This window comes from Sapajus apella, unplaced genomic scaffold (genome assembly GCF_009761245.1).
Source record: "Sapajus apella isolate SASKATOON/1434 unplaced genomic scaffold, GSC_monkey_1.0 scaffold26, whole genome shotgun sequence".
Lineage (NCBI taxonomy): Eukaryota > Metazoa > Chordata > Mammalia > Primates > Cebidae > Sapajus > Sapajus apella.
In genome coordinates this window covers 18,969,867-18,983,874 of record NW_022436966.1, presented here as the reverse complement: position 1 = coordinate 18,983,874, position 14,008 = coordinate 18,969,867, and the positions used below count along the sequence as shown (strand labels likewise).

At 40.2% G+C, this 14,008-nt stretch overlaps 1 protein-coding gene and 1 non-coding gene across 3 annotated transcripts in view; one reads left to right on the top strand and one right to left on the bottom strand.

Annotated features, from left to right (window-relative positions):
* The window catches only part of ACYP2 (acylphosphatase 2), a 192,692-nt gene that overhangs the window by 45,286 nt on the left and 133,398 nt on the right, over positions 1 to 14,008 (top strand). The window lies entirely within an intron of this gene.
* LOC116560734 lies at positions 3,736 to 3,799 on the bottom strand. The gene has a single exon (XR_004273115.1). It is a non-coding gene; the product is annotated as a U7 small nuclear RNA (small nuclear RNA).

Genomic DNA, 14,008 nt, shown 5'->3' with positions numbered 1-14,008 from the left:
TGCCTCTAACAAACTCCCAAACAAGGTGGATTTTGCTTGTCCTTGGATCGCATTTTGAGTGGTGAGGCCAAATAGCACGTAGTAAGGCCATACCCACCCCTGCATGTGAGTTATCTATGATTTATGAGTATATACTTTTGATTTAGTATACCTAAAGTCAGTTTTTCCTTGTGAATCACAGTGGGAAGAGACAATTTCTAGAATGTAATGTTCTCTTGTCTAATTAAAAGTGAGTCACTCATAGTAAGTGCTACAGGAGGGTATTGTTAGCCAGGATCTGTCTCTGAGACCCTATATTATAATCAGCAGTGGGCAACCTTGAAAAATCACATTATTTTAAAAGCTGAGACTCATTCATAGCACTATGAAGGCAGAGAGAAAGTCTTCAAGTTTGAAGATGTTTTCAGACAAAATGAAGTGGTTCATAAATGTTTGTTATCATCTGGGTGCGGTGGCTCATGCCTGTAATCCCAGCACTTTGGGAGGCTGAGACGGGTGGATCACCTGAAGTCAGGAGTTTGAGCCTAGCCTGGCCAAAGTGGTGAAACTCCCTTTACAACAAATACAAAAAATTAGCCCGGTGTGTTGGCGGATGCCTGTAATCTCAGCTACCTGGGAAGCTGAGGCAGGAGAATCGCTTGAACCCAGGAGGCGGAGGTTGCAGTAAGCCAAGATTGCACCATTGCACTCCAGCCTGGGCAACAAGACTGAAACTCTGTCCCCCGAACCCCCGCCAAAAAAAGTTTGTTATCATTCACTCTTTGTCATTATTTGTTGAGCACCTGCCATGCGGAGCATTGTCCTAGGCATTTTAGGAATTTTTATTTAAAAAGGATAAAGTCCTTGACCTTGAGGAGATAGCAATATACTGGGGGCAATAAAACTTATGCCCCTGAAAGTTAATTACCAATATAGGGGGTATTCTGTGAAATGGTAAAGCAGTGTGGTAGAAACTCAGAAAACCAAAGGATAGCGAATGGCTGGTAATCCTGAAAGAGAGATCTGACTTGGGCTTTGGAGAGTGGGTAGAACTGAGACATTCGGAGGAGTGGGGGACAGGGAATGCTCCACAGAAGAGAGATGGCATGGGTCAGAGTGCAGCTTCCAGGAGTGAATCATAGACGTGCACAGGAACTGGGGAGAGGTTCAGACGACATGGAGTTTGACTTCTTGTTTAGGAACCAGATTGGTGAGGATTTAACTGCCAGGCTTGAGTTTTGACTTAATCCCTTGTGCACCAAGGAACCATTGAAGAATGCTTCGAGCTGGGGGCAGGGTGACCAATCATGATTTAGGAGGAGTCATTAATGGAGTATTTAGGATTAATTGAAATGACAGACTGAGGGCAGAAACACTCATTGGTAGGCACCTGTACTGGATGCATAGTGGGGAGAGAAGACTGCAGGAAATACAATTGGCAAAGGGGCAATATACACTGAAAATATAAACACATTAACAAGAAGTTAAGAAAAATTAATCCATATAATGAGAATCAGGGGTGTTTGGGACCACATGTCTGTCCTTTTGAGGTGCTGCTTGTGGCAAACAGCCTTTCTTTCTTTTTTTTAATTTAAGTTCTGGGATACATGTGCAGAATGTGCAGGTTTGTTACATAGGTATACATGTGCCATGGTGGTTTGCTGCACCTATCAACTTGTCGTCTAGGTTTTAAGCCCCACATGCATAGGTATTTGTCCTAATGGTCTCCCTCCCCTTGCCCCCCCACCCGTGACAGGCCCCAGTGTGTGATGTTCCCCTCCCTGTGTCCATGTGTTCTCATTTTTCAACTCCCCCTTATGAGTGAGAACTTGTGGTGTTTGGTTTTCTGTTCCTGTGTTAGTTTGCTGCGAATGATGGCTTCCAGCTTTATCCATGACCCTGCAAAGGACATGAATTCATTCCTTTTTATAGCTGCATAGTATTTCATGGTATATATGTCTTTATCCAGTCTTTTATTGATGGGCATTTGGGTTGGTTCCAAGTCTTTGCTATCGTAAATAGTGTAACAGCCTTACTTTCTAACTAACCATTTTGTAGACACTGTATAAACTAGTTGATTTCTGTGGTATTACCTTGCTAATGAGTTGAAATTGGTATATTATTTTACTCACATTTACTTTTTTGGTTTTGTATCTCCCTTTAGTGTCTTTTGCCTTATTTCTTGCAATCAGGAGTATGTTTTGAATAATGCTAGCCAAAAATTCCAAAGCTGATGATCCATTGTTAGTACTTTCAGAACAGTCTTCTTAAAATTTTAGATCTAGGAGGGACCTGAGAAGTCATCTGGTCTCCCTCTCTCTCTCATTCTCTCTCTCTCTCACACACACACACACATGCATGCACGCACACACACAGACACACACACACACACACACACACTAAATACAACCTAAGTCCTCTAAGATTTGAGGCAGAGGAAAGTACACTTGAAGCAATACCAGGTATCATGATGCCCCATCCATGTTAAGATGGTTCACAGAGCCGACTTGACCTGATCTTTGGTGCCTTCAACTGGAGAGGGGACTGGATGCTAGGAGAGCAAACAAGTCTTCCTGCGAGTTTCCTTCCTTCCCCTGCCCTAAGGGAAAGCCAATGGACCCTAGATGAAGGAGCCTTCTGGCAGGAAATACAGGGAGTTCTTTATCAATGATTACTGGCCATTTTGCAGACGGTTCTTTCTCTAAAAGTCCCAGGATCCCATGTGTGCATATTGAATCAGAGCTACTGAGCCTGACTTGTTTGCAGAAAACATATTGCCTTAATCCACCAAAACACACTCATGTGGCACTGCATTCTAAAAGTTTGAAGTTTCATATTCAGTTTAGACAACGATCTAGCAATATCAGACTCTGGTCCACTGGCTTAGTGCTGCATCATTCTTAATGCTCTTATCTTGGTGCAGCCTCAATTGTTGCCTAGTTGGTCAGTCATGGAGACCAAAGTCAGTGTGTTCCACTTGGCCATGGTGTTGCCTGGAGAACACCCAGAGGGCTATGTAGTCTCTGATGCAGCATGAGCTGATGCATTTGATTATTACCTGTGTCCTCTGGGCAAGCATTTATTCATTCTACAAATATTATAAAGTATCTGCTGTATGTCAGGGAGAGTGTTGGGAACAGTGGATACAAAGATGGGTAATATAGTCTCTATCCTCAAGGCCTTGAGGAGAGATGCATAGGCAGACACAGAATAATATTTCTACAGGATCACGCAAGGCATGGAGGATTTGATCCAGAAAACTCTTGGAAACTGTACAAAGGATTTTAACCTTTGTACAAACTGAGATCCTCCCATTTTCCTTGTCAATGCCAAAGCGACCTCCATTCAGATACTGTGGCTTTTAAAAAAATTGCTCATTATCATGTCCGCATCTCCACTTTGGCCGACATATCTGTCCTTGTGAAATATGCCAAACAGGATAAGGTAATCTCTGCATGTGGACCCAATCAAGTGCTTGAATTGGATGCCAAGATGGTTAGGCTACCTTGCTACTTACCTTGAAGATTTCCCATAACGATGGAAATTTACTTCTAGATTCTATAGCAATTTGGCTATTGTATCACTACCTTCCATGCCCCCCACCTCCACATCCTAGCCTCACATTTGCCATCCCAGTTTCCTGGCAATACCCATCTCACAAGGCTGACAGATGCAGGTCACAGGCTAGGAGGGCAGCGGGCTCTCTTCATACAGAATTCTGTTTTAAAATTTGGTTTTTGTGGTGGGGGGTGGGGAGGAGGTATTTTCCAGTAAAAACCAGAAAACCTGCTGGACAAATTCTGAAAGAGCTGTAACTTTTTTTTTTTTAATGCTTCAGGCAATTCCATTTGATCTGACCATCACCAAAGCTATTGGTAATCCCTAGGTCCTTTCCCGATTACTGCATCTGTCAACCTCTGACCTTTTGCCCCAGCTCTTAATAAACATAAAAAGACATCCAATGTATTGCCACTCATTTCCTCACCAGTCTGCTATATTTAGTTTGTCAAAGTGTTTTTGGATCTTGATTCAATTATCTAAAATGTTTATTATTTCTCCTAGCTCATCAACTGAGAAATTTGATAAGGATCATTTCTATGTCATTGTCCAAATACTTGATGTCAGTGTTGGACAGGACAGGGCCCAGCAGCATAGTCTAGACAGTACCCTCTCTGATACATTTATAATCGTATCTGTAAAGATATAATGAGGTAAATCTTTTGGAAGTTATATTACAAAAAAATCTCAAATCCATAGAAAAGACAGGGAATGGCATAATACCCACGTTTAGATTTCACAGTTGTAGTATTTTTCTATATTTGTGTCACAAATATTATATAGATACAGATTTTTTTCTCTGATTTGGATAAACTGCTGTAAAAGATGTCTGGGGGAGGATTTGAATATGGCCTGGGTATTAAAGAACATTGAGGAATTAGTATTAAATTTGTTATCTGTGATATCATGGTTATGTAGGTAAATGTCTTTTTTTTTATAGCTGTATACTGAAGCACTTGGGTGAAATGTTAGGATATCTATTATTTTATTTAAATACTTTGGGCTTTCATAAACAATCCAGTGGGAAGAGAATTGTGTAGGAGATATCTAAAGAAGTTCAGGGAGAATGGTTAGTCGTTTTTCAGTCTGTGATGGAATTTTTTGAGTCTGGAATATTTTGATAAGTTCTAAATAATAAGCTACTTTAAAAAAATTACCACATAATCTGAAAGACAGAAATTTTATTCCCGTTCTTGGTCCTAATGTCACCCCAGAGTCTCATTCCATCCCATCTCCCCATCCCAATTATTACTGTAAGTTTTTGTAAAAATTGTTTCTATATTTTGATGTACATTTCTCAAAACTGTTTTGTCAGAATATTCACTTATTCCATTGTCTTCATCACAGTGGCTTCAGACAAAACCACTGTGTCAAATCTGCTATACCCAGGGCAGGCGTGGTGGCTCACACCTGTAATCCCAGTACTTTGGGAGACTGAGGCAGGTGGATCACTTGAAGCTTGAAGTTCAAGACTGGCCTTGCCAACATGGTGAAACCCTATCTCTACTAAAAAAATTAAAAAATTAGGTGGGCCTGGTTGCACGCACCTGTAATCCCTGCTACTCAGGAGGCTGAGGCAGGAGAATCGCTTGAACTTAGAGGCAGAGGTTACAGTGAGCCGAGATCATGCCACTGCACTCCAGTCTGGGCCACAGAACGAGCCTCCGTCTCAAAATAAATAAAATAAAATAAAATAAATCTGCTACATTCAATGTCTAATAAAGAAAAAAAGCAACACGAATGGTAAATTAGAAACCACAAGTATTTGGATATTATCAAGAGAAGTGTTATTGATATAATTTTAAATACATTACTGGGATAATATTTAGACAGCTATAGTAGAGCCAGTTATTGTTATATATCAGCTAAGTTATTTAAAAATAGATATGATAGCAATCATTGAATTAAACAAATCTGTTGAATTTTAAAAAGAGAAAGAGTGGTGAAAATGAACATGCATTATCTCTTGGGAAAATGTAAAATGGATGATAAGACAGCATGGTAGAGGGTGTATTATAGATAACACATTAATTGTAATTGTATTAGAAGTAGAATGTTAAGTATTACCATTTTCTGGATAGCTGAGGATCACAAAATCAAAATTTTTAGTGCAGGCTTTCACTTAAATGGCATATAAAATAGGCAGTCAAGGTTCAGCACTGGTAGGATGAGCCAAAGCTTTATTTTAGGCATCGTTTTCCATTCCTTTAAACCTGTTGGGATTTGTAAAGCTTGGTTTTGCTGCCCAATGAGCCAATCGGGAGTGTTACAGAAGCATTTGTCTCCCCAAGTAATTTTAAATGCTATTCTTTCTAAAGTATGCGATACTTATCACTTACTTTTTCACCCCTAGGATGGAAGCTATTCAGCAGAGGTTGGCCTTCTTCTGATGACTGTAGTATATAATTTCAGCAGAGACTCTTCCAGGGCTGGTTAGCATGTGTGGTGCCGTTTGAGTTGCACGCTTGCGTTCTTGGGTCCTGGTGTGTCATTCTTCTTTGTTAGGTCTGTCTGATTTTGATCTGTTTCTGGTGATTCTTGGAGCACACCCATGAGAGCCTCCCTTATCCCCCTTTGATTTCAATTTCAAATCTATGGACATTACTGAAATAAATACATACATGCTCACCTTCATTTGGAGCCTCCTTCATAATATGTGATAAACAATCCTCAGCCTGTAGAAATTGTTTTTTTAAGAGAGATAAGGTCTTGCTGTGTTGGCCAGGCTGGCCTGGTGCAACCCTCCTGCCTTGGGTTCCCAAAGTGCTGGGATTACAGGCATGATCCACTTCACCTGGCCAACCTCTAGGAATTTGATTTAAGTCTAGCTATGACCTACCAGCCATATCCATGTACTCTAGACAAGATTTTTGACAAATAGCACACAGGAAAGGCCCATGAAGCTTACATTTGTTTTTTCCCTAGAGAATAATATTGCCTTCTTTTTCTCTAAGTTTATTTTTAAATAATTCTAATAATTAACAAAATTATTAATTTATTAACCTGAATGTTTACAGAGTCCAACAGTGCTAAAAATACTAAAAAAAAGCAACCACTGCCTATTCAACCCATCACATCCCACTCTTCAACAGTAGTCTGAGCGATTTTTTTTTAGTATTCCTCCTATTTCAAAATAACTGGTATCTCTTGAATCATTAACTTTAGGTACTGTCTAGTGACGTTTTGTTGTGGTAGACAAATCTATTGATGTTCTATTATGATAGATGAAGATGTGACTCTTACACTACTCTTTGCTTCCCTCATTTCCCCATTATGTTTTCATATGACTTTTGGTTAATGCATCTGCAGTCAGTTGTTATATTTTTAGAACTATGTAAGTTGTGTCCTAAGGTGCCCTCAAGGAGGAATCTGGCTCCAGTTGTTCATGTCTTCTTTTTATTTTGAGACAGACTCTCATTCTGTCACCCAGGCTGGTGTGGAGTGGTGCAATCTTAGCTCACTGCAGCCTCCACCTCTTGTGTTGAAGTGATTCTCCTGCCTCAGCCTCCCAAGTAGCTGGGATTACAGGTGTGTGCCACCTGCCTGGCTAATTTTTGTATTATTAGTAGAGACAGGGTTTCACCATGTTGGCCAGGCTGGTCTCCCAATTCCTAGCCTCAAGCAATCTGTCTGCCTCTGCCTCCCAAAGTGCTGGGATTACAGGAGTGAGCTACCACACCTGGCCAGCTCATTTCTTCTTTTAGCGTTTGGTGATACTTAGCTATACTTGGTTGCCAATTCCAGGTGATAGAAAAAACTTTATCTTCAAATCCTCTTTCTAAAATTTTTGTAAAACAATTTTTTTTGTTTTTTAAATCGCAGAATAGACACAGTCTGTTAGGTGGTTGGAAGCATATTCATATCTCCAGCTAGATGGAAAAGTCTTGTGGGCAGGGATTGTAATATGACTTCATAAAGAACAGGGACTTTCAAAAGGAAAGGTTAGGATTTGGATAGGCAAAAGGAAGGAGGATATGCTTTGTACTTTTGGTCTCTTGACCTTTTACCTGAAGGCCTGGAACTCCTGGAATGAAGTAGTTAGGCCGTCAAAGGTGGGAGGGAGGCCCCTTGGCATCTGATTTTGCTGCCCTGCGGACCTCACTGCAGGCCTCAGCAATTCTCCACCGCCTGACACTATCACCTCCTCACTGCTCCGTGAGGTGCAGCCCCCTCCAAGTTGGTCACAGGGAAATGCCAGGGCTGACTTCGTTTAATTACTGGAGTGGCTGGTTGTACTGGAAGGCTATCAAGACTATTGGGAGGGCTAGCATTTCATACTCTTTGTGCTGCCTTCTGTGTGTATGTGACAGATCCTGGGCCGGGACCTCTGAGCCAGAGCCCCTCTCAAGGTTAACCCTGGGCTTCCGCCTCCCCCATATGTGATCAGCAGGGGAGAGGCTGGAGTGCGCGAGCCGGAGTGCGCATTCCCAAAGGTTCACCCTGGCCTTCCTTCGCGTCTGCTGCCCAGCCCTAAACATGACCCTTTTAATCTCATAAAACTACTCAGAAGGGCTTCAAACATAAAGAAATACAGTCCACAGATTTCCTCCCCATACTGAAGATATCGAATAGAATATGGAAATGTTAGCAGGGAGTGAGCTGTTACCTTTCTACTAAGAGCTTTAGTTCCTGATGACCAAATTTACATCTTCTCTATTAAATACATTTATCTGCCAAAAAGCTACGTTATGCCAAAATGCTGTGTCCGCAAATTTAGGAGACTATCTTGGTGTCATTTTTGGTTATATAAGAATCACAGTGTGGTGTTAGTTGCTAAACATATTATTAACCGGTTTGAGAGCAGCTGTGGTGTTTTCTTTGTTTGTGAAGGTCAATTTTCACTAGCAGAAGCATTACAGATTTAACTGGAAGCACTGCATTTTTTTCCTGTAAGAGTTTTTTCACCCCTTTCATTAGTAATTCTAAAAATTTTGAACTGGAAATTTTAATAATAGAGTAAGTAAATCTGAGCTTCTTTGGAAGTTGCACTTGTCAGTTCTATTTTTTGGTTTCTTAGGAAACAAGTTAAAAACGGCTTTTTAGTTCTTAATACATTTCTAATTACAGTTATTTCTCCTCTTTAAGGGGCTTGTTTTTCTTTAAAAAGGTGCAGTTTTCTTTCCCTGTACCAGTTGGAATGTTGGTTTTAAAAATTCATATTCTTGGGTTGGGTGTGGCGGCGGTTCACACCTGTGAACCGAAGTGCTCTCACGACTTTGGGAAGTTGAGGCAGGAGGATCACTTGAGCCCAGGAGTTCAAGATCAGCCTAGTCAATGTAGGGAGACCCCATCTCTACAAAAATAAGAAGTAAAAGTTGCCAAGGATGGTGGCATGTGCCCGTACTCTCGGCTACTCAGGAAGCTAAGGCAGGAAGGATCCCTTGAACCCAGGAGTTTGAGGCTGCAGTGAACTGCAGTGAACTGCATGATTGTGCCACTGCTCTTCAGCCTGGGTAACAGCAAGATCCTGTCTCTAGAAGAACAAAAATTATATTCCCTCTAACCATGGTCATTAAAAAAAATACATACACACACACACACACACACGTATATATATATACACGTATATATATATGTACTTGCAAAAAGACAAAAGTCAGTTACTTTAGGAAAAGCTTTTAAAATTAAAGTTGTTTCATATGATCATGTTCTTTATTTATGAACACATTTGTAGCAACTGAAGTGTTGGCCTTGGTTGAATTTCCTTCTTCTCTCCAAATCATCAAAATTGATGAAATATCGATCTTGCTGACTGATTTTTCACAATAATGTGTGTAACCCATGAGAATGAAGGGTGTAGAGACAAATTTAGCTTCCACACCTGGAGTGGGAGCAGTATGGGGATGAGTAGGGGAAACTGAACTTTACTAATCTCTTAGCTCCTATGCCAAGAGCATAGCTCATGGATCTTGCGTTGTGCAAGGGTTACATGTTATCAAACTGATTTCCACTCAGTTACATCTTTTTTCAGATACTTTAAAGAGGACAAGTTGGGGGATAGAGAGGAATTTTGCAGCTTAATTGCTGCCTGTTCGAGGGTGTGAACTGAGGGAAATGGTGCAATCCTTCAGCCTCTTCCCTTCTGATGCTGTGTGTTTTACACTGACCAAGTGGTTATTAATAACTCTTTCATGGCTGTCACCAAGTTCCAGAAAGATTGTTACTGTCTCTGACACTCTGTAGAGGAATGAGAAGTATGCATACACTTATGTCAGTCACCCCATTTCCCACCTTCTTGCTCCCCTACACTCCAAGCTTCAGGAGTTCCCTGATGGACTTCACCTGGAACATTCTTACCCATCTTTACGTGGTTGCCTCCTTCTCACCATTCAGGTCTTAGCTGAAATATCATGTCCCTAGAAAGGACGTTGCTGGTGTTCCTATCACTTCACTCTTATTTTCACCATAGCGCTTGCTGTTGTTGGATATTTTCACATCTATTTGTTTATTGTCTGCCTTCCCCAAGAATCTAAGCTCTGTAAGAATTGGGCCTGTACGCTGACTTGTTCAATGGTATATCCCCGTCACCAAGAAAAGGGCCAGCAGACTTTTTTCTATGTAAGGGATGAGATAGCAAATAGTTTAGGTTTCATGGGCCAAACATTCTCTGTTGCAACTTCAGCTCTGCTGTTACAGCACCAGTGCAGCCAAAGACCTACGTAAATGAATGAATGAAGCTGTGTCCCAATAAAACTTTATTAACGGATGCTGAAATATGAATTTCACATAATTTTCCTGTGTCATGAATACTGTTACTTTTGTTTTTTAAAAATCATTTAAATATGTTAAAGCCATTCTTAGCTTGTGGGTTATACAAAAGATGAAAGGCAGATTATTTGGTCTGTGGGCTGTAGGCTGTTGACCCCGATGAAGAACATTGATTTGCTGGCACTTAGTGCAAGCTTATTATAATGAATGAATTGGTAGAGCTAAAGGGAGGAGTTTTCACATGAGGAAATTAATATATTTATTCCCAAAAGTAGAATCGTAAAATATTCCTCTAAACTAATCCTGAATAAATAGATTATTCTGGAATGATAAGAATCTTATCTTCTCTTTTGATATCCCCCGGATTTGGCCTGGCTAGTAGAGTATGTGTTACAAATTGAGCCTAAACCAATTTGGCATGCATAACTCTTAGGTTCTTTTGAGGGACATACTGCTCCCACTCCAGAGCAGGTGTGTTTAGCTACTCTCTCACAAACCAGCTACCAGGTAATAAGAAAAGCAAGATTCAGGCAAAATTCAGTCATACTGTAGCTTTATTTTTTGTATTTTTTTTTAAACTTTTAGTTTCAGGGGTACATGTGTGGGTTGGTTCTAGAGATGAATTGCATGTCATGGGAATTTGATGTACATATTATTTTGTTGCCCAGGTAATAAACATAGTATCCAATAGGTAGTTTACTGATCCTTACTTTCCTCCCACCCTCCACCCTCAAGTGGGCCCCAGTGTCTGTTGTTCCTTTCTTTGTGTGCATGTGTACTCAATGTTTAGTTCCCACTTATAAGCAAGGACATGCAGAGTTTGGTTTTCTGTTCCTGCATTAGTTTACTTAGGAAAATGGCTTCCAGCTCCATCAATGTTGCTGCCAAGGACATTATCTCATTTTTTTTTTTATGGCTGTGTAGTATTCCATGGTGTATATGTACCGCATTTTCTTTATCCAGTCTACCATGGATAGCCATTTAGGCTGATTCCATGTCATTCCTATTGTGATTAGTGCTGCAATGAACATACGTCTTTATGTTAGAAAGATTGATATTCCTTTGGGTATGTACCCAATAATGGGATTGCTGGATCAAATAGTAGTTCTGTTTAAGTTCTTTGAGAAATCTCCAAACTGCTTTCCACAGTGGCTGAACTGATTTCCACTCTCATCAGCAATGTGTAAGTATTCCGTTTTCTCTGCCACATCATGAGCATCTGTTAATTTTTGACTTTTTAATAGCCATTCTCAGTGATATAAGGTGGTATCTCATTGTGGTTTTGATTTGCATCTCTTTAATGATTAGTGATGTTGAACATTTTTTCATATGCTAGTTGGCTGTGTATATGTCTTCTTTTGAGTAGTGTCTGTTCATGTCCTTTGCCTACTTAAAAAAAACTTTTGTTTCAATAGTTTTTGAGGATACAGGTGATTTTTGGTTACATGGATAAGTTCTTCAGCAGTGATTTCTGAGATTTAGGTGCACATGTCACCCGAGCAGTATACACTGTGCCCAGCACGTAGTCTTTTATCCCCTACCCCACTTTGACGCTTTCCCCCAAGTCCCCAAAGTCCATTATATCATCCTTACGCCTTTGCATCCTCATAGCTTAGCTCTCATTTATAAATGAGAACATGCAATATGTAGTTTTCCATTCTTGATTTACTTCATTTAGAATAATGGTTTCCAGCACAAACTGCTGCAAAGGCCATTATTTTATTTCATGGCTGAGTATTCCATGGTGTATCTATACCGCATTTTCTTTATCCACTCATTGATTGGTGACCTTTGCCTACTTTTTAATGGCAACAATAAATGATAATTTAAGTTCCTTATAGATTCTGGATGTTAGACTTTGGTGAGATGCATAGTTTGAAAATATTTTTTCCCATTCTGTGAATTATCTGTTTACTCTGTTGATAGTTTCTTTTGCTGTACAGAAGCTCTTTAGTTTAATTAGGTCCCATTTGTCAATTTTTGGTTTGGTTGCAATTGCTCTTGGCATTTTTGCCATAAAATCTTTGCCAGGGCCTATATCTTGAATGGTATTTCCTAGGTTTTCTTCAAGGGCTTTTAGAGTTTTAGGTTTTACACTTAAGTCTTTAATCCATCTTGAGTTGATTTTTGTGCATGGTGTAAGGAAGGGGTCCAGTTTCAGTCTTCAGCAGATGGCTAGCAAGTTATCTCTGCAACACTGATTGAATAGGGAGTCCTTTCTTTGTTGCTATAAAAGCATTTATTAATCAAGCATTGATTAGCAAATGGCCCAAAGGAGATCATTTGAACTTTCTTCTGATGATCTTAATTTGTCTTAAAATGTCTTAATTTATTTGTGCTGCTCCAACAAAATACTTGAGACTGAGTAATTTTCAAAGAACAAAAATTAATTTTCTTATAGTTCGAGAAGCTGGGGAATCCAATATCAAGATGTTGGCAGGTGAAGGCTGCCCTCTGTTTCCAGGGTATACCTTGTTGCTGCATCCTCTGGAGGGGAGGGATGCTGTGTCCTCACAGGAAGAAGGTAGAAGAGCAAGAGCTCTGAACTCTGCATGAAGTCTCTTTTATAAGGGCCTTAATGCCGCTCATGAATGAGGAGACCTTATGGCTTAATCACATTTTAAAGCCTCCACCTGTTAATACCATCGCATTAGCCATTACGTTTCAACACCTGAATTTGGGAAGGGACACATTCAAACCATAGCATTGATGTTATATGCAAAACTCATTGAAGGTGAAACATGGCATTCTAGGACCAAGAAAGATCATATCGTCAGAATTTCTTCGAAACCAATAGCTGGATATGAGACCAATTAGAGTATGCAACTCCTGATGTTATCCCTCTTGGTACATGTTATAAGAATCTCTGGACTCTCATATCATGTTTGTGACGGGATTGGGGAGTGTTTCTAAATCATTTGAGCCACTCCACTCTTTTTGTTTGTGTGATGGAGTCATTCTCTGTCGGCCAGGTTGGAGTGCAGTGGTGTGATCTTGGCTCACTGCAACCTCCACCTCCTGATTCAGATGATTCTCCTGCCTCAGCCTCCTAAGTAGCTGGGAATAGAGGCACCCACCACCAGACCTGGCTAATTTTTTTGTATTTTTGGTAGAGACGAGGTTTCACCTTGTTGACCAGGCTGGTCTTGAGAACTCCTAACCTCAAGTGATCTGCCCGTCTTGGCCTCCCAAAGTGCTGGGATTACAGGCATGAGCCACGGTGCCCAGCCCAATCCACATATTTTGAATACCTTTAATTTCACTAGTGATAATCCATTTTGAACATTATTATGCTAATTAATAAGTCATCAAGAAAAAACTATTTTTGATAAGACAGCATGTCAGTTTGCAAAGTTTCATTTATTGACCTGGGTGGCAGAAGGATCTGTAGAAGCTGCCTCTGGAATGTCGCTTTTTAAGTATAATGTTAGCTGACCCCTGTGGACTATGATTTTGATGGCAAATTACCTGACCTTCTGAGCGTTAAAAATTAAACTAACTGGCAACTACTTAATATCACACTGATTAAGCTCCAGTATTACGAGACACTGTGACAATAGCCTATGCCCTTTGGTCCTTACACCATTCCATGGAATGTTACACAGGGGATAGATCTGTCACATATATCTGCATCCCATCGGGAATTACGAGGAGAAAGAATGGTTTGTTCTGAGCCTGCTTGGAATACACAGATCAGCAAACAACTGTGTGTTTTTATTTTTAACCGTAAATTTACTGATTATCAAACTAATACAAATTGTGG